This window comes from Centruroides vittatus, unplaced genomic scaffold (assembly GCF_030686945.1).
Source record: "Centruroides vittatus isolate TY-2023 unplaced genomic scaffold, ASM3068694v2 contig_564, whole genome shotgun sequence".
Taxonomy (NCBI): Eukaryota; Metazoa; Arthropoda; class Arachnida; order Scorpiones; family Buthidae; genus Centruroides; species Centruroides vittatus.
In genome coordinates, this window is record NW_027122335.1 from 184,284 (window position 1) to 208,579 (window position 24,296).

Below are 24,296 nucleotides of genomic sequence, written 5' to 3' on the forward strand. Positions count from 1 at the left end.
GTTTGAAAGAAGACTTACAGTTATCTATATTTAGTCTATATAAAAAAGAGTATGCTTTAAAAGTTTTCAAAAAATAGAGGATTAGTTGTCAACTTTTTTCATTTATAAAAGAGAAAATATCAATATTAAAAACATAACTTTAGAAAATAATTATATATGAATCTAAAATGTTATTAAAGAATTATAAAACAGAATAAATATATAAAAGTATAATGAAAAGAACTAAACTAAAAGATGTTTGGAAGGTTTACAAGAAAATTCAAACCTAGTGAATTCTGCAAAATAGCGAAATAATTCTACAATGTGCGATAAGTTACAAGTTACAATATTCAAATCAATAATTCATTTTGGGAGAAATTTAACCATTGATGAAAGCAATAAGCAAATGTACTGAAAATCTCACTTATTATAGTTACAATATTAAGAACTGAATCGTCAGAATTGGATTATGAAATGTCAGAAAAATACTGACTGGATACGAAGAATCTGTTATCAAAATCAAATCAATTCTATGGATAAATTGAAATACCATAGATATGAAGTTGTGAAATTGGATAACTCTCAACGAATGTCAAATGGATAAATAAATTGAAGGCTTCAGTTTAAAATAAAAATGGAGATGAATATTTTCCTAGTAAATAAAATCTTTCATGTCTCCTAAAACTATGTCGTATCAAAGATAACAATATTATTGAAACAAATGTAATGAAATGAATGGAGTTTTTAATTTAAATATATATATATATATATATTTAAGACACAAAGAATGTAAATAAATTAAATTTAAATAAAGTTGTTAGAAACAATAAACTACAACAAATTACTCTGTACAACAGAAAATTTACATGCCATGTTCCTTCCAAATGTATAAAATATTCCATGAATATAAAAATAAAAGTGAATAATGCAAGACAAAGAAATATATTGTACTAATGAAAATTTAAAAACGAATTTTAAAATGTTTATTATTTCAGAGTACCGAAACGATTCTGGGGAGAAAAGCGAACTTTAAAAAATATTTTGTAAAATGTAATACAAAAGTATAATACATTTTCATTGGTAATTATTGTAAAATAATTATTAATAAGTAATAAAAGTCTAGGTTCAAGTTGAGATTGAAATACGAAAATCGATTCGATGCTTTCACAATGCCTGACTACATGAATTCTGTAGATATCAAATGTACTGGTATAATATTGTTGATAATAAGAAATCAGAAATGAAATTCAAACGCTTTTTCAAAAATATTTGCCCCTTATTAAGAAAATATCGTGACTATTACATCTATAAACAATACTTTATTATAGTCATACTATAGTTATTCAGAAAAGTATTTAGAAATTAATCTTAATTCTGTATATTCGTATTAGTTTATTTTAATGGAAACACAAAGAAATTGCCAGATTTACTCAAAATTATTGATTAAATCTAATTCCAACGAGCAAGTATTTATTATTACATCGTCACCATACCGGAATGCAATTTTTTTAATCATATTTTTAATTTATTTAATTTAATATATGCTCTCCATCTCAAATTAGTACTGTAGTGTCTTGCCCCTGTAAATCATACTTTTCCTGATAACAGTAGTCGTATGTGTGTATAGTATATAATAATTTTAACAAAGATTTTTAATATAGAATATAGACAGCTATGTTTTCTACAATTATATATATAAAACTGTTATTTTTAAATTGTTTAATTTATTAAGTTTATTGAGGAATTCTTATCTTACTTTTAGAAATATTTAATATATTCTATTATTTTAGGTAATAATTGATTTTTAATTATTATCAATAAGAAAAGAAGTTTCTTTATATAAATCACAATTTTCATTTAAAAAAATAATTTATTTAAGTTTAAAATTTGGATAAAAATATCTTATATTTATTAAATAAATATAACAAATAAAACTGTTTTATTTAAAAACTTATTTTTAAAATATGAAAAATCAAATTTTTAATACATCAAACACCGTATAAAGTTTATTAAGAATATATAAAAATATTAACGTGGAAGTTTTATTGTATTTATCCATTCAGCAATAACCTTTTACATATATGTAACATGAAAGGTTGAGATAACTTCAGAGCATTTTTAAAAAATATTTACAAGAACAAGAACAAAAAACAACACTTACTCTTACAGAAAAATGTATAAATATTAAAAAGTAAGTAATATTTTTAAAAGAGGTGTCTTTTCTGCTGAAAAATGTAATTAAAAATAAATTACTTTCTTTTTTTGCGTGTAAAATGTAATGTACCTTTAAAAAAAAACAGAAATACGATAAGCCGTATCTGTTATTTTGTTTGTAAGCAGAATAACTTTTTTTGAAACAAAATTTAAATAATATCACATAAAATTATTTAAAGAATAAATTGTACAGATTTAAATACTTTTATTGAAATTTTTTCCTTAATCTTGTATACTTTAATACATCATTTATTCTCAAATAATACATTATTGAAGATATTCGATATATATCGAATTACGACATACTTACTCGAAATTCGATTAGAGAATATTCATAATTTGACATTATGCATTATTACATCCATCCGAAAATATAATAACTGTTAATTATTATTGGCATCTTTCTATTAAATGACTACTCTATTCTCATTTGGAACTCATCTCGCGTCCAAACAATGTTTCTGCACCTTTAAGGGAAACGTGTAATTTCTCATTAACTGCCTACGTTAATCAATATCACTTTTTAATTAATTTTTTAAAGTAACGACATTGTCATATTATCTGTAAATTTATCCTTGGACTCCCGTTCTCTTTAAACTGTTTAAATGATTATATCTGTTAATTAAAAATTCTCTAGTAATTAAAATATAACGAATTTTAGCCTAATGTTGTTTTATTTTTATTCTTAACAACATATTTCGATATTATAAATGTCATTAGAACAATTCGGTTGTTTTTTTTTTGCTTCACAAGATTTTTTAAAAATTTTTAAATAACCGAAATGGATAACAAATAAACCAGCAACGAGTTGCTTAACTTTCCCGGGAACATTTAAAATTTACAACAAAACTGTTATTATATTTTATTTTAAAAACTTTTTATACTTTTAACTAATATAAAATTTTATTTTTAAGACAAAAAGCTTAATTTCGAGGAGTAGAGATGGGTTTTATAAAAATTGTAAATGCCAATAATGAGTTAAATCGTCATTAAGTTTGACTCTACTGGAGATACATACGACTCTCATTATCTCCTTATTATCTTGACCTTTAATCACCAAAATTTAATAGCGTCAATCCCCCTAATAAACAAACCTCTCTACAAAATTTCAGAAGTTTTCAACGAAAAGCACAGAAGTTATTAAGTTTCAAACATGGTGAAGAAAATCGTAACCCCCACACATATACACACACTAACGTCCATATATACAGATATTGCCCCCGGATTTTTTGCATTTTAAGGTGTCCTGAGTCCAAAAATGTAAAAACCTTGAGGGGGTCATTTTTGACAGATCGCCATGCTTTCCGTCTGTTATATATAACAGCCGGGAAGGTAAAAATCGACAAAATACGACATCGTCACAATGACGGGCTGCGAATTTTATTCATATTTTATAATATGAACTAACCTTCCCATATCTGGTCTCGATTTTAGAGTCTGGCTCCTGTACACCATACTTCTTATAACAACAATCGAGTCATTTCGGTCATCTAACTCGAGGGCAGTGGTGCACTCGAAATTTAATTTTGGGGGAGCCGAGTTGAACGGATAAAAAAAAATTTAATGCCAATTCAATAAAATTCCCATCATATATGACCTCTATTTCATAAGTAATATAGAAATAGATGACACGACACAATATAAATACAAAATGAGTTTAATTAAGAAAAGATTTTTGAAAAAGTTTCTAGTGTTTGTTTTCCTTTTTCTCTGGAGAGTGCCAAGGTCCGTAAGCTTTTCTTGTCTGGTCTCAATTCATATCTGTCTGTCTGGACAGATGGACGGACAGACGACAGTGGGAATGCATGGATCTACAAATTGAAAGCTGCAGCTCAACAATAGTAATGTATGAACTCAACATTGATCAAGTGGATAAAACCACCGAATACTGATAGTTGGTCGTGGGTTCGCTCCTCTCTCGGGTGTTTTCCGGGATTTCTTCACATTTGTAACAACTAAATAGAAGCCAGTTTCTTATAGAAAGTCCTCGAGAAGCATCCCCCGTCAGATCTCCCACGTATACAAATAATAATAATAATAATAATAATACATATTACTCTATATACATTTCAAATAAATCACATTATTTTATTTATATATCCTTTAATTTAAAAAATAATGTTAAATTTCTTCATTTTGACTAATTATTAAAAACATTAAAAATTTATTTTACAAGTTTTATTTTTAATTAATAAAATAACATTGTTATATCTTAATTCGACATATATTACTTGATGATTTTATATATTATTAGAAGAAGTAATTCTTCGTTTACTTTAAAACTAATTAAGTACAGTTATTCAAAAAATAAATTAATAATAATCGTTACTCTAAAGATTGTGCTATGAGCTAAACGAATTTCGAAAGGCCACTAATTTAGTCGTGGGTTCGCATCTGACCAAGGTGCAGTTTTCTAAGTTTTCTTTACATGTATGACTTAAATAGAGGCCAGTTTTCTGTAGAAATTCCTCCCGGCATGCGCTTCCCTTGGCACAACTCCCAAGTGTTGTCATTGCCTTGTTCTATCAATCCAATCCAATTCAATCAACCTTTGAAAAACATAAAACTTAGATAGTATCCAACTCTATTGTAAATTGGATCTGTTCATAACGGTCGACTTTCCTGTGCCAACTGCTTGTTTCAGCAAAATCCACGTCCTAAAATTCAAATAAATTCTATTGAAAATGACTTTTTTATAATAATAATAATAATAATAATAATAGTTTTAAAAAAAATGGAAAAAATTTTCAGCTCCGAAAAAAAAATAAAAATTTTAAAATTTTTAAAAATTATATTATTATTTTTGTATTAATAAATTATTAACATTATCATTTCTGGTCCATTGCATGTTACTTAAATGTTTAATGAATCGGACAAAATTACAAGAGCATGTACTTAAATCGAGTTATCGCATTTGTACTTCAAATACATTACTGATAATAGACAAACGAACAATATAATAAGCATTGTTAAGTGAGAAAATTTCAGAATTATAAAATTATTTAAATGATTTTCGAACGACATTAATTGAAGTTATATAATTTGGAATTAAAGATATTCGGTAAATTGATTTTTTCGAGTTAAATAGCTAATTAAAGAGTAATTTAGAACAATTCGGAGCTTAAATTTTCAATTATATTTTAATTTTAGAAATCACGTGACTTCCGGTTCATACCGGAAGTTACTATAGAGTTAATCGGGCTTCCATCTTCTAAGATTTCTATATCTGATCTCGATTTTCATCTATCTACCTTCGTTTTCGAGGTTAACGGACAGACAGACGAAACGTGGAAATGTATAGGTGTGTAATTTCAAAATTACAACCCAATAATAAGTAAACATTTTTACTATTTAAATATTATCAATACTTTTTTTATAAATTTTCACATCCATTCTACTCTATTTAGCACTAAATGAAGCAAAAGTTTCTTGTTGTATGACTTTCAAAAATACTTTTTGGCAAAAGTTTTCCAATTTTCATGCATTTCGCATCCATTCTTATTCTTTGCATTATCTTTTCATCGTTAGAATGCGCTTGACAGAAAATAAGTTGCAGCTAGATGCTAAAGATTTATTCGTCTTAAGTCAACTGAAGTTTAAACATAAGCGAGTAAGTAAAACAAAAATTCAGAATAATTAAATATTATTTAATAGAAACTACAGTATAAAAATTACAAATTATGCCTAAATTTGCATAAAAATATTTTTAATTTCAAGAAACGCCAGCAAGATTTCTTTCTACAGCTAGAAGTTCTAAAGTATTAGAAATAATTTATGTAGTTCATTTGCATAATCACACTTTTAGTCTTCTTTAAAAGTGACTGTAGTTAAATACATTAGTCCTCTGAACATACCGGATGAAACCTTAAATGTATGTAATTAAAGAATGCTTTTACCGTCATTATATCGCTAAGGCAATTACGAAGAATATGTATACACTACGATTTTTTTTTATTTTCGAATTTCTTAAGAAAATAATTGGCATAATATTAAATTGAAACTAACAGCTCATCTCGACTCTGAAATGATTTGCATTATTAGTTTATCACATATCAATGAAATAAACTCTCTTAGGATGCTATTATTTAATCTATTGTATCTAAAAATAGGATGATTTAGAAATTTTAACGAGCAAAAATTGCCGGGCTGCAAATTTTAATCATATTTTTAATTTATTTCATTTAAAATATACTCTCTCCACCTCAAATTAGTAGTGGCTTGCCCCTGTACATCCTACTTTTCCTGATAACAACAGAGTCATGCCGGTCATCTATGTAACTCCCTTCTGGATAAAATTTTTGAATTGAAATCATGTGACTTCCTTTCTATAGCGGAAGTTCGTATATCGTTTATCGGAGAGTCTTGCCCCTATCTTTCTATATCTGCTCTCGATTTTCATCTTTCACCGTTCTGGAGATTAATGAATGGCACTTGGACAGACAAGAGTAGGAATTTACAGGCCTTTAATTTTTTTTTAATTGCAACCCAATACGTTTTAAACTCGCCATTATTTCTTCAGAACAAATTCCAACTGGTGGAAACATACAAGAAAAAATTTAAAAAGAAAAATTCACGTTATTCCCCATTTTGTAGATTAATGTAATCCCCCAGATAACAATAACACTAGTTTAATAATTATTACAGTCAAGAAAAAATACATAAAAGTTGCTTATTTTAGCATATTGTTCTTAAGTCAATAAAAGGCCTGTCGTTCTGTTGACAGCTCATTAAAAGAAGCAAACGGTTTAATTAAGTGCATCCAAACGGAACGGCTTTCAGAAGAACGTAATGTAAATGCACGAGTGCTGTTTCTTCCTGCAGACAACTGATGTCATTTTTACGTCATCACCTTCTTAAATTATTCATTAGTTGTATGAAAATTAAAAAAAGAAAAATGTAAATTGCTTTCAAGTTCTTTTCCTTCCTGTACAGTACATCGAGAATTTCTATAACATAAAACATCAAATATTTTACTGATGAATTGATTAAAAATGGGAACGAACGAGTAAAAAATTATTGTGACATCGACAAAATATCGGGCTGCAATTTTTAATCATATTTTTAATTTATTGAATTTAAAATACATATGCTTTCCATCTCAAATTAGTAGTGGCTTGCCCCTGTAAATCATACTTTTCCTGATAACAACAGAGTCGTGCCGGTCATCTATATAACTCCGTTCAGGGTAAACTTCTTGTAAAATTTGTTTTATTAAATCGAAAATTTAGATTTAAATCTATTATCATATTTAAGGATATTATCAGAGGTAAAAATTTAGTTTATTTTATACAGTAAAACTTGTCTGAGACTGAAATTTGTCTAAATGGAAGCGGTTCCGGTTTACACAGGTTTTACTGTATCTATAAAAGTAATAAATAATTGAAACCTACCATTAAAAAAATAATAATAATGGACCTTCGTTAAAGTCATATATATATTTTTATAAGGTCTTGAAATAAAATGCTATCAGGACACAAATTAATATCAGTAACAATGGCGAATTGTTGTATGACATCTTATTTTTTATCACTAATTCTCTTGTCAGTTTCTAAGTAGCATTAGAAGAATTATCGAAAGACCTTAGGCAACAAGATTCTTTGATCCTCATATCATTGGGACATTATAACTGTCAATATTTACTTTTATCACATTTCTCAAAGGATTTAGAGGCATTCAGTTTATCTGACTGGTAGATTATAACTTTATCTATTACCACGCGTTCTTTAAATCATACCCACCAAAATAAATAAATAAAAAATAACAAAATCCTTTGAAGTACACGTAAAACACTAACTTGTCCCAAAATTGTAAAGTATTTCTAGAAAATTTTGTGGATTGTTTAATTAGTTATGGATTAATAAATTGATACTGAAGTTCAATATCGGGTAATGTAAATTAAGAAATATTTATTTACTGTGTTGTGGATAAAATTAACTGAACAGGCCTATATAAACATTAATTTATAATTTAAATATTTGGTTCCTTCAAATTAAACGTAGACTTAAACGTTCAATGCAAGTATACGATTTAATGTACAGTATATGTATATATTTACAGATACAGTACACTCGCCACAGAGCCTGAAAAATCTAAAAATAGTCCCTTCCAGCAAAGGCGCTGTACGCTCTACCCGTACAGTGGCAACCTACTCTCTCCTCTCCCTCAACTACGATGTTGAGGGAGAGTAGATTGCCACTACAGTCTGTTTCCTTTGAAGGAATCAAATAAAAAATAGCATTAAGAGATATTTGCGATAAAGAATTAAAGTGCTTAAGAAACAATGAAAATTATAATGAAATTGTATACTTTGGAGCTGGTATATTTTGAAAGAAAATGGCAATGAATATGTCTTTCTGATGATAATTAAGTTTATTTTAAGTGTAATATGCAAAAATATCCGATGAAAGAATAAGACAGTTCTTCTGCAAAATCAAATTCAACCATTTTTACATTAATAAATCTCAAAAAAAAAATTGCCAAAAATAGTAAATAATTTATTTACAAAATTGCGATTGAATAGAAAATATTCGTAAATATTATTTATTTCTTTTAGGCAATTTTAAAACGTTCGCACAAGAACAGGAACCATTAATACCCGTACTCTATTATTTATTTTATTTTGTAAGCTACGCTATAAAAATATCAAATAACCTAGTTTTTCTAACTAACAAATAATTCTTATCAATAAAATATTCATCAAAAGTTTATATCGATATTTTATTAGAAATTTTATCTATAATGTTAAACAATAAACATTTAATATATATATAAGAATCATACTCAGTGAGGTTTATAATACTAAATTTATAGCTTATAGGTTAGTTCTATTGAGAAATTGAGAGGGGTGAAAGTCATTTATTCGTTTTTTTCTTACTTTCATCCATAATATATCGAGTTAAAAATGAAATATTAATGTTTATATTTTATTAATATTGCAAAAAAAGATGGTTTTTCTTTTATTCAGAAGTTAAAAAAGAATAATTTGTATCTTCCTTTTTTTATTTCCTGAACAGGTGATTCTATAGAAGTCAACTATTACAAGGGAGTCGCCGATATAAAAGTGGAAAAGATATGTGTTGCGTTTACAAGAAATCGATCTGTAATGGCAAACTTGGTGGCAAGTAAGCATATAAAGACACGAAAGAATCTAAGTTTTTCTTTATACGTTTCGCACTTTACAAAAATATTACCAGAAGCATTATATTTGGGCAAGCGTGAATTACTATTTTATGTCCAGAATGTAATCAATAAAACTTTATTACGGTCGTTACTAAACTGATACATGCCTACAACGTTTACTAAAATAATGGGGGGTAGATGTATGGTAATAAAAAATAATATTTTACATAATTTACTTCGATTTTAAACATTTCGACCGTTGTGATTTTAAGTATCGGGCTTGTGTGATACGTTTATAAATTAATTTCTATACAAATAAGAGGTTAAATGTGTATATAAATGAATTTTTTTTTGTTTTTATCGTATATTCTCTGTTTTAAATGTTAAAATTTTATTCAAATTACTTGAGAATTTGTACTGAAATCATTTTATTTAACGTGTTAAATATGTAAATCGAATCAATTAATAGAATTCGGGAAAATTCAATTCAGTAATTTATTTAAGTGATGCTTCTTTATTGTTCGTAATTAAATGAAAGACCTTTATTCCACCCTCTTTTGTCCTCAAGACAGTAATTAATACTTCCATTTCTCATGTATATTGAATACACAGTTTATCACTAGAATTGTTCAGATTTTATGTCATTTCAAGTCATCTTCACGATTCTTAGCTCTCTCTGTCTATTCGCCTTGAACGATTGCTGCAGACAACCATTATTTATCTTGGTAGTTCAAATCGTTTGTTTCAAACAGACTTTAGATATATTTGAAATATTGAAGATAGGTACAAATACCCCTATATATTTTTACCTTCCGTATTGAATATTATGTAGAAATTCAGAATGGCTTATTTGAATACTTTGCTTATTATTTCGTAATGATATAGCTACACTTTTGAGCCATAACTTTCCATACGAATATAATTTTTATGCCCTATGGACACTAAGAGGTCCATTTTTTTAAAGGCTCCTCGTGGATTCTGCCAGGCCCACAATAGGGACGGGAAAAATCGCCCCCTGGAGTTCAAATTCGGGCCTTAAACGCTCAATTATCCGGCCGTTTCATCCGGCCGAATAAATATATTTTAATAGTCAAATTTCAATTAAAAATCAGGGAATTTTCCCTCATTTTGCATAAAAATTCTAACGGACACGACATATTATACGCTATATAAAGTATTGTTAACAACTTTCAAATAAAGCAGATAATCATTAAAGGAATACGTTAAATATACAGTACATCAATTATTTTTGATATCTTTATTTGATAGCCATTACAATAATTACTCTTCTCTATAATTAATAATGTAACATGTTAATTAAAAGTGAACATGTTTAATAATAAAGCTACTTATTGTAAATATCTTATCGTCTATTGAATAAACATTTCCATCACGGTTTCAACATTAGTTATTGAGAAATTTATTTGATTTTCCAGAAACATTGCAAATGTTTTAGGATTTTCTTTTTATTTTTTTAAACCTGATAAGATCTAGAAATTATATCCGGAAGAGCACATTTTCTATATTTTTCTCAAGTTGAAGTTGCATTTTTTCATTGTTTAAGAGCTATATTACTGATTTAATCCATTATAAATTATATTAAATCACATAAATTGTTTTTATAACTTAATTAGGTAAAGGTTATTTAATTTGAAAGTTTATTAATTAGGAATTATATAAAACATTTATATATTTTATAACGAAGTTTAATAACAATGTTTTTAATTATGAATACATTTTTTAAAAGTTAAAAAGACTTTAAAATATTTAAGAATATTCAGAAAAAAAATATATATATATATATATTATTTATTATTTATTAAATTTTTATGTTTAAACTTTTCTAATTTTTAAATTTTTTAATTTAATTATTACGTGGAAACTTGTAAATTTTGAATATAATTCTTTTTTAATGTTGTTAACATTATTTTTTAATTTATACAGAAACTATTTTTTTTTTAAATTTGACAAAAATTATATTTAATATTTTAAAGATAGTCCATTGAGTTAAAGTTAATATTTTTCATTTTTGAAGTTAAACATCTCGGGAATATTTCTTGCACCATTCACCTTTGATTATCGTCTTTAATTCTTCTTAATTACGTTAAAGCTGACGTATTAAACACAATTTTTATAGAAAAAGACAAAATTCTGCATCTGGTCGTTGTCATAGACATTTTATTATTATTATTATTATTATTATTATTTTTTTTTAAAAAGAAAAATTAGAAAGGGACGAATGAAATAATAAAAGCAATAATCCCTTTTTCGTTGAGAAAGTCTTTGGCATTTGTCCATCTGGCGAAAATGCAGCAAATTCCCACACTGATTTTTCCAATTTCTTTGAAAGAAATATAAAAATGATAATAAAGTTTATCTCAACATAACAAATGTTAAAGTAGGTCATTGAATAAAGTTTCATTTGCGTCATTTCCGGAAGAATATTCGTATAAGTCTTCTCCTGTTTTAAATATTCTATTAATTATATATATATATATATATATATATAATTAATAGAATATTTAAAACAGGAGAAGACTTATACGAATATATATATTATATATATATATATATATATATATAACTATATATATATATATATACTATATATATATATATATATATAGTCCTTTATATGTGTATGTGTACTCTGCATATGTGTGCTGTGTATGCGTGCGTGTGTGTAGATGTGTATGTATATACATATATTAAAATTCAGCATTAACCTCATATTAATTTCAGGGAATTTTTAGGGAAATATTTCCTTAAAAATTATATCCTACAAAGAAAAAAAGGAAGAAACATCACCAAAAAAGTGAGATTTTTATGTAAATATTTATTTTAAAAATTTCAATTTTTTAAAACTTAAACTCTATGTAATTATTAATGTTTTTTTTTAAATTTAAAAAATGAATATAAGGTTTATTTTTTAAATTAAAAATAAAATAAATAATGCAAATATTTATGTTAAATATAAATATCAAATGTATAGTTTACTATAATGTTTTATTTATTATAAAATTTCAAATATTAATATAATGAATACGTAAGATTTAATAAATAGAATTATTTCTTAACGGTAATTATCGAAATTAATTTTATTATTTAAATGATATTATGCAATTAAAATAATTAATTGATGGAGAAAGAAATTAAATCAAAGAAAATCACGAGGATAACCGAATGATGAAAATAACGCCTAACAGAATTACAGGTTACTTTATCGATTGCTTGTAATACAGTACTTCAAATCCATTTACCAACAAGTTGAGACGAATGAAATTCACTGTAGAGTCAACATTGGCTTTGCATTACAGTGAATTTCACTCGGCTCAACTTAGATAAATATTTATAGCTATTATTTTCTATAAACTTATGGTATTTTCTAAACTTTAAAAACAACTCAAAGGATTCCTTCCACCTATAAATTGATCTATTTTCTTATATTATTTGAACGAAAATAGACCCATTTTAGTTATTTTTTAAAACTTTCGTCCTACCAACATTTTTTTTAATTTTTTTTTTAACCTAACCTAACAGTGGAAAATGATGGAGAAATCCATGTGTTTATCCAATGTATCATTACATAGTTTTGGTTAAAAATTTAAATATCAACGAAAGATAAAACGCATTAACATGCTCGTAGTCGTAATAAACTTCTTGTATTTATCTAAAACAGCCTTAAAATTAATCTCCTACGTTAAATATATTTAAATTTATCTAAACTCGTGCCCTTTATACGGTTATTTAATTGTAAATTATTTCTTTAATCTCAAAATTTAATAATTAATAAACAAAATATGATTTTTCCCGTATTCTATATTAGAAAAGTATATATTTTAACTAAGGCTGTACGTTATAAACAATCTCTATCCAGGAATTCCATTTGTGATTATCTATTGGCATTTGTCCTGTTTATTTAAAATGTGTAAACCTTTCGAATATCTGCAGACTACTAAAAATAGCCAGTGAAAATAGCATTCTTGAATACCAACTTGCGTGATTCTTAAAACATTTTCTTGCAGTTTCTCCCCCTGATAACAGTTGTTACCTTCTATGGTTCTTCTTCCTTTTCTTTCTTATTTTGAATTATGCTGAGTATCAATTGTTAAACAGAATCAAAGCTACGTTTATAATTTATAATTTTGTGGTATAATTCTTATTATTTTGGTATTAAAAATAAGAAAAATATCGATAAAATAATATCTTATTAACTGTTCAAAAATGAATTGATAAAAGGAATTTATAGAGAAGGAAAAGGAAGGGAATTTATAATTTCATTTTTATAAGAAAAATAAAATTAAAATTGTTTATTCTGTTAAAAAAAAATAAATAAAGGATGTAATTTTAATAATAAAGATAAAATATTTTAAAATTTCTATAATTTAAAGCCCTTCTTTGTTTATTTTTATGCTAATTTTAAGTGATTCTTCTGGTTTAATTTTGTGATATTTTCATACATTAACTGATTTTTTTTTGTATAAAAATAACATAAATAAAAAAGCAAAATGAAAAATTATTCACCATATTATTCTATTGTATTTATATCTGTAACATTAGATCAAAGCTTTGATTTTTATACAGTTTTTAAGATTGAAAAGCTGAAAAACATAAATAAAAATAAATAAATTTTATAAGAATGTAAAGAATTTCCATTATAATATAATAATAGGTTCTGCGTGGTTATTTATATGTTTCGAATTAATTGTAGTAGTTGCTATAATTACGTAAGATTAATTATCTAGATTTAAATGTATGATAACAATTTGAATGTTTATATTATACTGTACACTCCAAAGCATGTATATATCGTACTGTATATATATAAAAATAACGTCCAATTTTGTATTTAATGTTATAAATGTAGCATGAATCATAAGCATCTTTAATTAATTAAATCACAATTATAAATATTTAAAAAAATTCTCTGGTTTAGTTAAATAAATTTAAAAAAAAAAAAATTTATTAAGTTAGTGCAGTGTATTTTATGAATAAATATTATACAATAGAATTTATATAACTGTTAAAACGAAAATAAATGTATAATTATAACAAGTACGGTAATTTTTACGTAAAATTAGCTAGAAAACTGTTTCAAAGAAGTAAAAATTATATATTATATTTAATAAAGATCAATTAAATCTATGATTATATCAATTAATTAAGAATTTTATTAAAAAAAAAAAGTGGTAAGTATAATTTGCTTATTAAAAATTCTATTATTGATTTTAGTAATTTTACTATTCTCCAGCGAAAATATAACCTATACAACTTGAAAACTATATATAAAATTCAGATAATTCATACATATTTTATGAAAAGATGCAAAACTTCATAGCATTTTAAAGATTTCTTTAGTCGAAGGGGGAAAAAAACTGTTTTTAGTTGTAAAGTTTAAAAGAAAAACCAAAGGGTATCTCAAAATCAATATTCTTATGAGATTTTTAAAAAAAAGTCTTTTTTTTTTTATTCCTCTTCTTCATCCAATGAAGAAATTGCAAACAGCTGCTCTCTATTCCTACCAAACAATATTTAGTTTTAATTAGATTCTCTGTCAAGAAATAATAGTGTTACCTTCACGTATAAACTGAACTCATTGTATTATACAGCTACGAGTATCTTTAACATAAAAAGAATTTTTTCGTGTGTGTGTAAAAATGAGAAATAATAATAATTAAAATTGTTATTTATTTATTTATATTTTAATCTAGAAATAATGTAAACATTTTAAATTCACCTGTAAAAAGGTGACAAATAATATAAACAAATTAAGGTATAATGCGGAAGTAATTAAAATCACAATCGTAGAAGTTAATTTAATTATCTAAAGAAAATTCTTATTATTATAACTTCATATTTTAGGAGATTAAAATAGAATAATGGAAAAAGACACACGCTTAGACAATTAAGTTGATGAACATTTTATATTACCTGGAGAAGAGTTTAATCGAGGTAAACCCTTTAAAAAAATATTTTAAAAATCAGCAATAATATCTCTTTAGAGGTTTAAAACACGGTAGAAACTCTAAATAAATAGTATTTCTTTCCTTCGAGTTGTTTAATGCATACATTTTCTTAATTGATTGAATGCACTTCCGCCAAATCGAGTATCCAAACGGTGAATTCTCCTCGTACATTTTTAAAAGAAAGAAGGAAAGTAATGATAATAAATTTTAGAAATGTAATATTACCTGCTTATGACAGATTGCTGTTAAACAAGATTAGAGTCATTAAGTTCTCTCGCTTCTATTTAAGAAAGTAAAGCTTAACATAGTTAATATTCAACATTTATTTTTCAAAGTTCCCTGACGTGTTGCAATGTTTTACAATTAGTATTAATTTCTTTAAAATCGTATTATTCATCGGATTTCTTTGTTAATTAAACACGATTTCATTAGTTAAGTGGATAAATTAAAAACTATAAAAAAAAAGAAACTGTTGAGGCAGGACTATCAAGTAGTTTTCATTTTATTACATGCTTAAAAATTCTACGTAGAGTGTAGGAATTTACTTTTTAATAAAATAATTGTAAAAGTATGATTAATTTAAATATTTATTTATAATCTGTCTTTACGTAACAATAGGAAATAATACGAATTTTTTTAGATATCAGAGCGACCTTATTGTTTATCGCCCAAACCTGGACAGTTTTTAAGAGTAATGGGTCTAAAAATGGCTAAACTTTGATTATTTTTTAAAAAATTAATTATATATTGACCTATAAATGGGTATATATTACATTAGAATACTTTATTTTGTTTTTGAGTGTTAAAAACAGGAGAAATCCGGGATATAAGGTTACTCTAGATACGATATCAACGAGTTAAGACGATATACCTGAACAGGCGTGTCTGTCCGGCATACCTGAACGTATGGATTAAAGAAAATCTAATAGTTCAGGTATACCTGTCAGTTTACCGGTACAGTACGTGTATAACCGGCTTTACTGTATACACCGCGAATAAATGGAGAATTCATTAAATGAAGGTTAAGTGGTTGAATTGTTAGAGTTCTTCTAATTAAAGTGGAATAATTAAACTGCTGTTCAATTAAAGTTTTCATTTTAGTAGAATAATAATAATAATTTTTTTAATGTTTTGCATTAGAAAATCTATATTAAAATATTATATTAATCTTTGACATTCGATTTAAATCATTAAAGATTCTTATTAATCTAGAAATCATACGAATGCGAATGGTAATTTTGATGTGTTTTTAATAAAAATAAATATTTGATAAAATGTGCACATTCAGCTGTTTTTAAATTAAGATTTTTTTTACACTTTGACATTTCGTAGTCGGAATATTTTGACAGTCGAATTTTTTTATTTCAGAGTACATAAAATTTTTCTATATAAAAAAGAAAGTAGGAAAAATTCACAATTGTTTACCTTAATATCAGTAAATAGTGTATAAGTAACGTTTAACGTATTTACTGTAGACCGGTGCGTGCTGTTTGTCTATTTATACATAAACTTCTGTAAGAAAAAATTTAGGTTTTAGATTTTAAAATTTCAAATTCCTCAAAAAAAAAGCTATTTTTACTTTCGTTTTTATTAATTTCTTACTTCTATAAAATAGAGTAGTGTCAAATAAATATTTTAAAATATTTTCTATGACAGAAGAAGCTATTAAAACGAAATATATACGCATTACGATTTAAATTAACGCTTAATTTAAAGTCAATTAAAATTAATATTTAATGTAATTATATTATTTGCGTTAATCTGTCATAAATATTCAAAAATAAATAAAAACTTTTGAAAATTAATCATGAGAGAATTTTAAATATTTATGTAATGATGTTGCTATAAAGGAATGTCAAAGTCATTATTATTAACAGTTTAAATTAAAATTAAAATTATAATAGAGAACAAACATATTGCCATACACTATACCGTATATAGAATGTACAGAAGTGTAATACATTAGCACAGCTAGAAACTATACTAAAGAACCCGAATTAGAACGTGCAAACCTGCCTTCACCCCTGTAGATGAAAAGTAAACTCTTAAGTAATATGTATACATGTGTACGTTTGTCACATTCAAATATTTGCTGTACTTAATTCATTTGTTTACAAATATAGGGTGGTACACTACTAGTATACTACACTGTACTTTACATATACACAGTAAAGTGTTTAAGCGTGCACACGCTTACAACACAACGCATGTACTGTACACAACACACACAATACAGTAAAATATAAAACTTTATTACAAATATTTAACAGGATTTCTTTAATTATAACTAAAAAGAAAATCTCATTATCTTACTAAAATAAAATTAAACTAGTTATCTATAAAAGGGGAAATTACTTTTTGTAGAATAATGATAAGAAACATTTTTGCCTTTTTCTCAATTATATAAAATTTTATTAACATCAAGTAAGTAAAATGATTTTTTTTTTAATCGCAATTTTAAAATAAAGTTATCAGTAAATGAGAAATTGCTTTTCCACAGGACACTCCAAGTGAACGCTTAGAAACAATTTACTAGAGTTTTGTATAAAAATGACTAGTACTAAAGTGTTTAGTGAGCAAGCGAATTATCCCTATTAAACTGTTTCATACAGCTTTTGTAAGACATTAATTTTAGCTTTAAGTCTTCTACATTATTTTTCGTTTTAGTACACTTTACGTCTTTTATTATTTCGTTATTATGGAAAGTTTTATGTAAAAATTCTTGTAAGACAAAATTCATAATTCATTTAACGATTCGGCGACGTTCAGATAAATTAATAAATGAAAACTTTCCTCCATTTTTATAAGTCGTAATAATTTAAATTATATATTATTTAAATAATAATAATAACATTAGCTTATAAATAATTAAATATTTTAAAATTTAACTCTTTTGTGCCAATGATAAAATAGGAATTTTGTCTAATCTACCAAAAAAAAAAAAAAAAAAAAGAAAAAAAGAAAAAAAGGAAGGAAGGAAGGAAAGTATTTTTGGCTAAACTTTTATCGTTTTAAATAAATTTTGACAATAAAAACATATATTATTTTAAACTTAGTAATAAAAAAAGAAATTCTCTTAAAATTTATCTATTCTAGAAAATTACAGTGAAAACCTTTCTTTGTGTTCCTTAAATTTATAAAGATTGTCGAGAAGAAAGCACTTCCTTCTGACAAAAGTGATAAATAGTTTTCTGCTTAAACCTAAATAAATAGAAAAATATATTATTTAATATTTAAAAAATCATTTATTATTATTATTTACTTATTAAAATGCATACTTTTTATTATAATAATAATTTTTCCCTTATAAAAATCACCTCTTCTCTTACATTTTACGTGTAGATAACAGTAATATATATATACGTATACATGTATAAACAAAGATATTACTTATTGTTTTCTATATAATAATAATTTATGATATAAAACAGTATTTGAATTCTGTCTTTAATTAAAAATTATAAAATACAAGCATATAATGCTTTCAATATATTATTTTCATATAAATGATTGATGTTATTTTATTTGTTTATATCGGAATATTTAAATTTCATATTAATTTTGTATATTTAATAAAAATTATTGATACAATCGCTACATTTATACGCGTTTTTTTAAAAAAAAATTAATTTACTGTAATTCTACCGCTATCGATTTTACAGGATCTAATAACGTGGCGCCATCTGATGATTATTACGAGAATTAAAAAGACATATTTAAAAAGAAATTTGTTTTAAACAGACAATGCATTAATGACTGACTTTATTTTAAGTTTACATTGTAACGAATTATGCAATATTTATTAATGTTGAATAATTATAAATCATCTAAATTTTACTATAATTTTTTTTGCATTTTAATCACATTATTTATATACTAATTAAATTTAATATAACAAATATATTTTATTATTGCAAATTCAGAAGTTCATTCCTCGTATATAATATAAAACTGATTTTATGACAAGAATTCGCGTGAGAAGACAAATAACCGGGGAGAGTCTTAAGACCAAAACGAGCATCCGTTTGACGTCAACATCGTTTTGATAAAAGGTCACAGGAAAGCCTGCACCATAAATCCATACGAAAATAATTTTTTACCTCCATTCTCTTTTGTGACATTTTCGCCATTTTGTAATATTTTCTTATATAACTCCTTATTTTCGTTTTAATTACATCTTAATGACATTTAAATTGAAAAACCAAACACTGTCTCTGTCTATCCTTCGTTAATCTCGAGAAATATAGGTGAAAATCGAGACCAGATATGAAAATCTTGAGAGCCGGAAGTCCCAATTAACTATATACGTACTTCCTGTCTAAATCGTAATACACTTGATTTCAATTTAAAAATTGTTTCCATAAAGAAATTAGATAGATAACCGACACGACTCTATTGTTATCAGGAGAAGTATGATGTACAGGGGCAAGACACTACTAAAGTCGAGACCAGATATTGAAAGCTTACGGACCAGAGATCTAGATTAAATACAATAGTTAATATTAATTATAAAATAGAGTTTTAATATTGTAAAATACTATTAAAAATATATAAGTTAATGATTAGATTTGTAAATACAAAAAAAAAAAATTAAATTTTAAAAGTAAAGTTTAAAGTATTTGTATGAACGAATTCGATATGCGAGAGAGAAAATTTTAATAAATCCTAAAGTTGAATTCTCTATGTTGCCAAGGCAACACCATTAATTATTCGGGATGTCAAACACATCAGATTTGAAATGGAAGTTGGAAATGAAACCAAAATTAATATAAAAAATATAAAAAAAAAACTACTTTAAAAAGTTAGAAACAGCTGAAACTTTAATCTCAGAACATTTATTATACAAAAATTTATTCTTATTTTTCTTTAGTAGACCTGTAGTCTGGACATTTATTTTTAATACTATTCAGTTGTCACTTTCTACAGAATAATATTGTTTTAAAATCAATATATTATAATGTTATTAACTATAATGGTGAGTGGAATAAAGCTAGGAAATTATCCAAGTTTTTGATTTCCTGTTAGTTGGAGCTAAATGCAACAATTATGCAGTTGATTAGAATAATTACAATTGATTAGAAATTGATTAGAAGCGTGGATTGCGTGTGCATAATTCATGATAATCCGTAATTCCCAGTGATTATAGAGGTGAGGATTTGGATGATTTAACTGAAGTTAACTTAGGATATTCATTAAAGGATATATTAGCCTCGTGACTGCTCAAAAAGTAAATATAACACCACATAATTATACATTGAGACATTTAGAAACAAAAAGTAAGTTTCGAAAACATTACAATATTTAAGCTGATACACCTGAAATTTTATTTTGATGTTCTTGTCTCCTAATAAATCATTCTGTATTAATGTATGATGCGTGCTTATTGCCATTTCCATTGATGTTCCAGGACAAATTTACCTTCAACAATTAAGAGATAAGTCGTGTCAAAGATAAACAGAGAAATGAATTATAATGATTTGAATAATTTATTATGTTATCGATATATACGATAATATTATGCTGATAATACAAGGAATATTTTTAGTATTCTTACAACGTTATAAGTATACTACTCCATTGTCGCATCTATTTTTCGTTGTTTAACTTTATGTTCCTTCCTTCACCGCTTCAAGAAAGAAAGGTAAAAAATTAAAATTACTCTTCATAATTTTTTCATTTAACTTTTTTTCGCTCTGTGGCACTAAGAAGGTCTATCTTCTAGTATTTAAATTATTTTTTTCTAGTAGAATTTACAGTATATTTGATTCAGTTTGTTGGCCTGAGTGAGACATTTTGCAATGCTGCAATTAACTGTGTAAAAATTGTCTACAATCATTTATCAATTACATGTATAACGTATAAAGCAGTGACATAAACAATACGGTTCGCTATGCAACAATTCAGAAACAAAATTTAACGAGTTGCTTAAGTTTCCCGGCAACATTTAAAACTGTGCGTGTGTGGCGCCATCTGCTATGATATTTTATTATTAAAAACTTTTAATATTTTTAATTATTATAAAATTGTAAAAAATTTAATTTTGATAGCAGGAATGGGTTTTATAAAAAATTGTAAATGCTAATAACGAGTAAAATAGTCATTAAGTCCGACCCTACTAGAGATTTTGAAATAAATTGAATCTAGTGCTTTAGGTGTTCGAAGGTGAGATCGTTAACTAGGGTCCAATGGTCCTAATGGTCCAATCGGTTATTAGGAAATTTCCTTGGTGAAGGAAAACGACTCCTTTTGTGAACTCCTTTTGTTCTGAATGAGGTGTCGTCGCCGTGAGACGGTTGCTTAGAACAGGCCTGGCCAACCAGCGGCCCGCGGGCCGCATGAGGCCAGTCACGTTAAATTGTGTGGCCCGCTAAGCGATATTATATATTTATTAAAACTTTTGTTTCCCGTTATGTTACCAAAACAATTAAATAAATGAAAATTTGCATGTGTCATTGTTATAATGCGCAAGTATGAGTACGAACTCGTGATATAACAATAAAATCTTATTCATTTTGTATTTGTTTTACTTTTTCAAAAGCATGTTTGCCTAAATTGTGGCCCACCATAATGCTACGCGTGATCAAAGTGGCCGCGAAACAATTTGGGTTGGCCAGGCCTGGCTTAGAAGAATGACGCAAATTCGGAGATAAATCATGCTGTCGATGAGGCATTTGTATTTTTCTCATAAGTTGGTTGGGTTTAAGGTTCATCTTCCGGGGGGTAGAGTTTCCTTTCCCTGAAACAGGGAAATATTGTTATTAATGCAGGAGTTCCTCAACCTTTGTTGAGAACTAGGGTTAAATAAGGGAATGAATAGGAATAAATTTCCTGGTTAGCATCCTTTCTAATTTGCTTCTGTCGCGTATCGGAACTAACTCATTAACAACATAAAGGAAGGCATAAATGCGCGGACAGTGTCGCGGGTCAAATGATGACAAGTACTCGTATGCCAAGGAATATCTATATTTATTATGAGAGTAAACAATGGAAAAATTTACATAGTGGATCATTAGACGGTTATATTACATATTGGATTCCTTTTGTATGCAGATATCTTAGAAATAATATATATATATATATATATTTATATATTTTTTTCTGGAGAAGGGTGCTACTAAATTCAGGGTTTCACGAGCGAGGGAGCGTTGGCTAGTTCCGGCTGCTCGATATGGTCGGGAGCGTCGGGAGGTTGGGGCTGGAATATAGGGGTCCGGGATGTCTGTGGAGAGATGGCGGATTGCCGGTCGTAGTATTCCCTGCTAAGACGGTTTTCTTCTCTGAAGGCTTCTTCTAGTTCAGGAGGGCATTCATGTCCGATAGGGAGAATGAGTGTGGCAGGTGTGGCCACTCTTTGCCGCTGCGTCCGGGCAAAGTTTAGAGCGGCCCAGAGCGAGGCGGTGTTGACTTTTGCTCAAGGTGGTGCCGGGGTGTCAGGGTTCCACCATTCATCGGAATCCGTCATCTCTGTAAGGCGCAGGGAAGGAGAATTTATTCAGTGGAGATTTCAAAAAAGAACTTAAAGTTACAATGGCCACAAAATGAGTATACAATGTCGGCGGATAATTCTAAAGGAGGAGGAGGAGGAGGAGGATTGCCGGGGTTAGGAGGAGGATTGCCGGGGTTAGGGGCTTCCCACACGGAAATATGGGAAGATTTCCAGTGAAGGTAGTTGAGTCCCCTCTTAAATGTAATAGAGTAATTGAGGTTAGAAGAGATTCGGGGTTCGGTTAGTAGGAAATACAAAAAGTAGGATGATCCGGTTGTCTTTTTGTGACCAAAAGAAGAAAGTGATGGTCATACCACGTTAGGACAGTGGTCCAAATTTGAGAGGAGTGTCCGTTAGCGGGGATGCCTAAAAAGATCAGGCAGGATTGTTGCAAGACTTGCGGGTGAATTTGCTGTATATGTGATATTAGGCTGGTTAATTCTCCTTTCCACACGCAATTGCGGTCGGAGAAAGGGCAATCCACGGGCCGGTAGGAGTAAGTGCTTTCATGCGACTCTCGGTCTGCCTCCTTCACTAAGGCTGGGCACCCGTGGATTTTATTGGTACAAGGAAGTTGTAGCGTGGACGCAATTTGCTCCACGATAAGGCTCCGAATGTAGTCGACGGTCTCTCGGCAAGTGTGGCACGTGGCGATCCTCGGCCGGCATTGGGAACAGACGATGTGCCCATTTGTGCATTAGTACACTGGCGGCTGGACTATAGAATAACAAATAGGGCAGCTGAGTAGTGCCGTCAACGCGGTGTCTTGCTCGGGAGCGGCCATGAACATCTGCAAGGAAGAAAAAGAACCAATAAGAAAACAGGGGGAAGGCATTAATTATTTTTTTATTTTGTTTCTAACGTAAGTTATATATATATATATATATATATATATATATATATATATATCCGGACGCGTTGGTCGGATTTCTCTCTTGCTTAAAGTTAGGTAGGATAAAAGTTTAAGGGGAGGATGACCGACTAGCGGTGGGAGATATGAGTCGAGGTATGCGACTACTAGTGGGTCGAGGCATAATCCAAGGTTGATCCGCAACTGGCCCTTGACTTCGAAGAGTATAGGGAGGAGTAGTCGCTTGTTCTCCTTCCGTTTTCGATTCGGAAACTTCGCTTTCTGGCTAGGGTTCATCACTTTCGTCTTCGCTTTCCGGTTCTGTCTGTTCTTCCGGTTGTGGAGCGGGTATAGAAGCCAAAATAAATTCATCCCAAGGGTCAGTAGAAATAATTTGTTGAGGCGCCGCTGTATGTCTTGGTCCGGCGATACTATAGGTCGATCGACGGTCATGTCAGCTTCGAGGTTAAATTCCTTTCGGGCGATGATTGGTTTCATTCGATTTGCATGTACTGTACTGTACATCCAGTTTCCGTTTAGTTTGTATGTGCTCAATCTTGAAATTAATAGGTCCAGTATTTCAATAATTCGATAAGGTCCTGACTATCGTGGAGCTAACTTCCGTTTCAAGCCTCTGGGCGTAACAACTTCTTTTAACAATACTCTATCTCCCACTCGATAA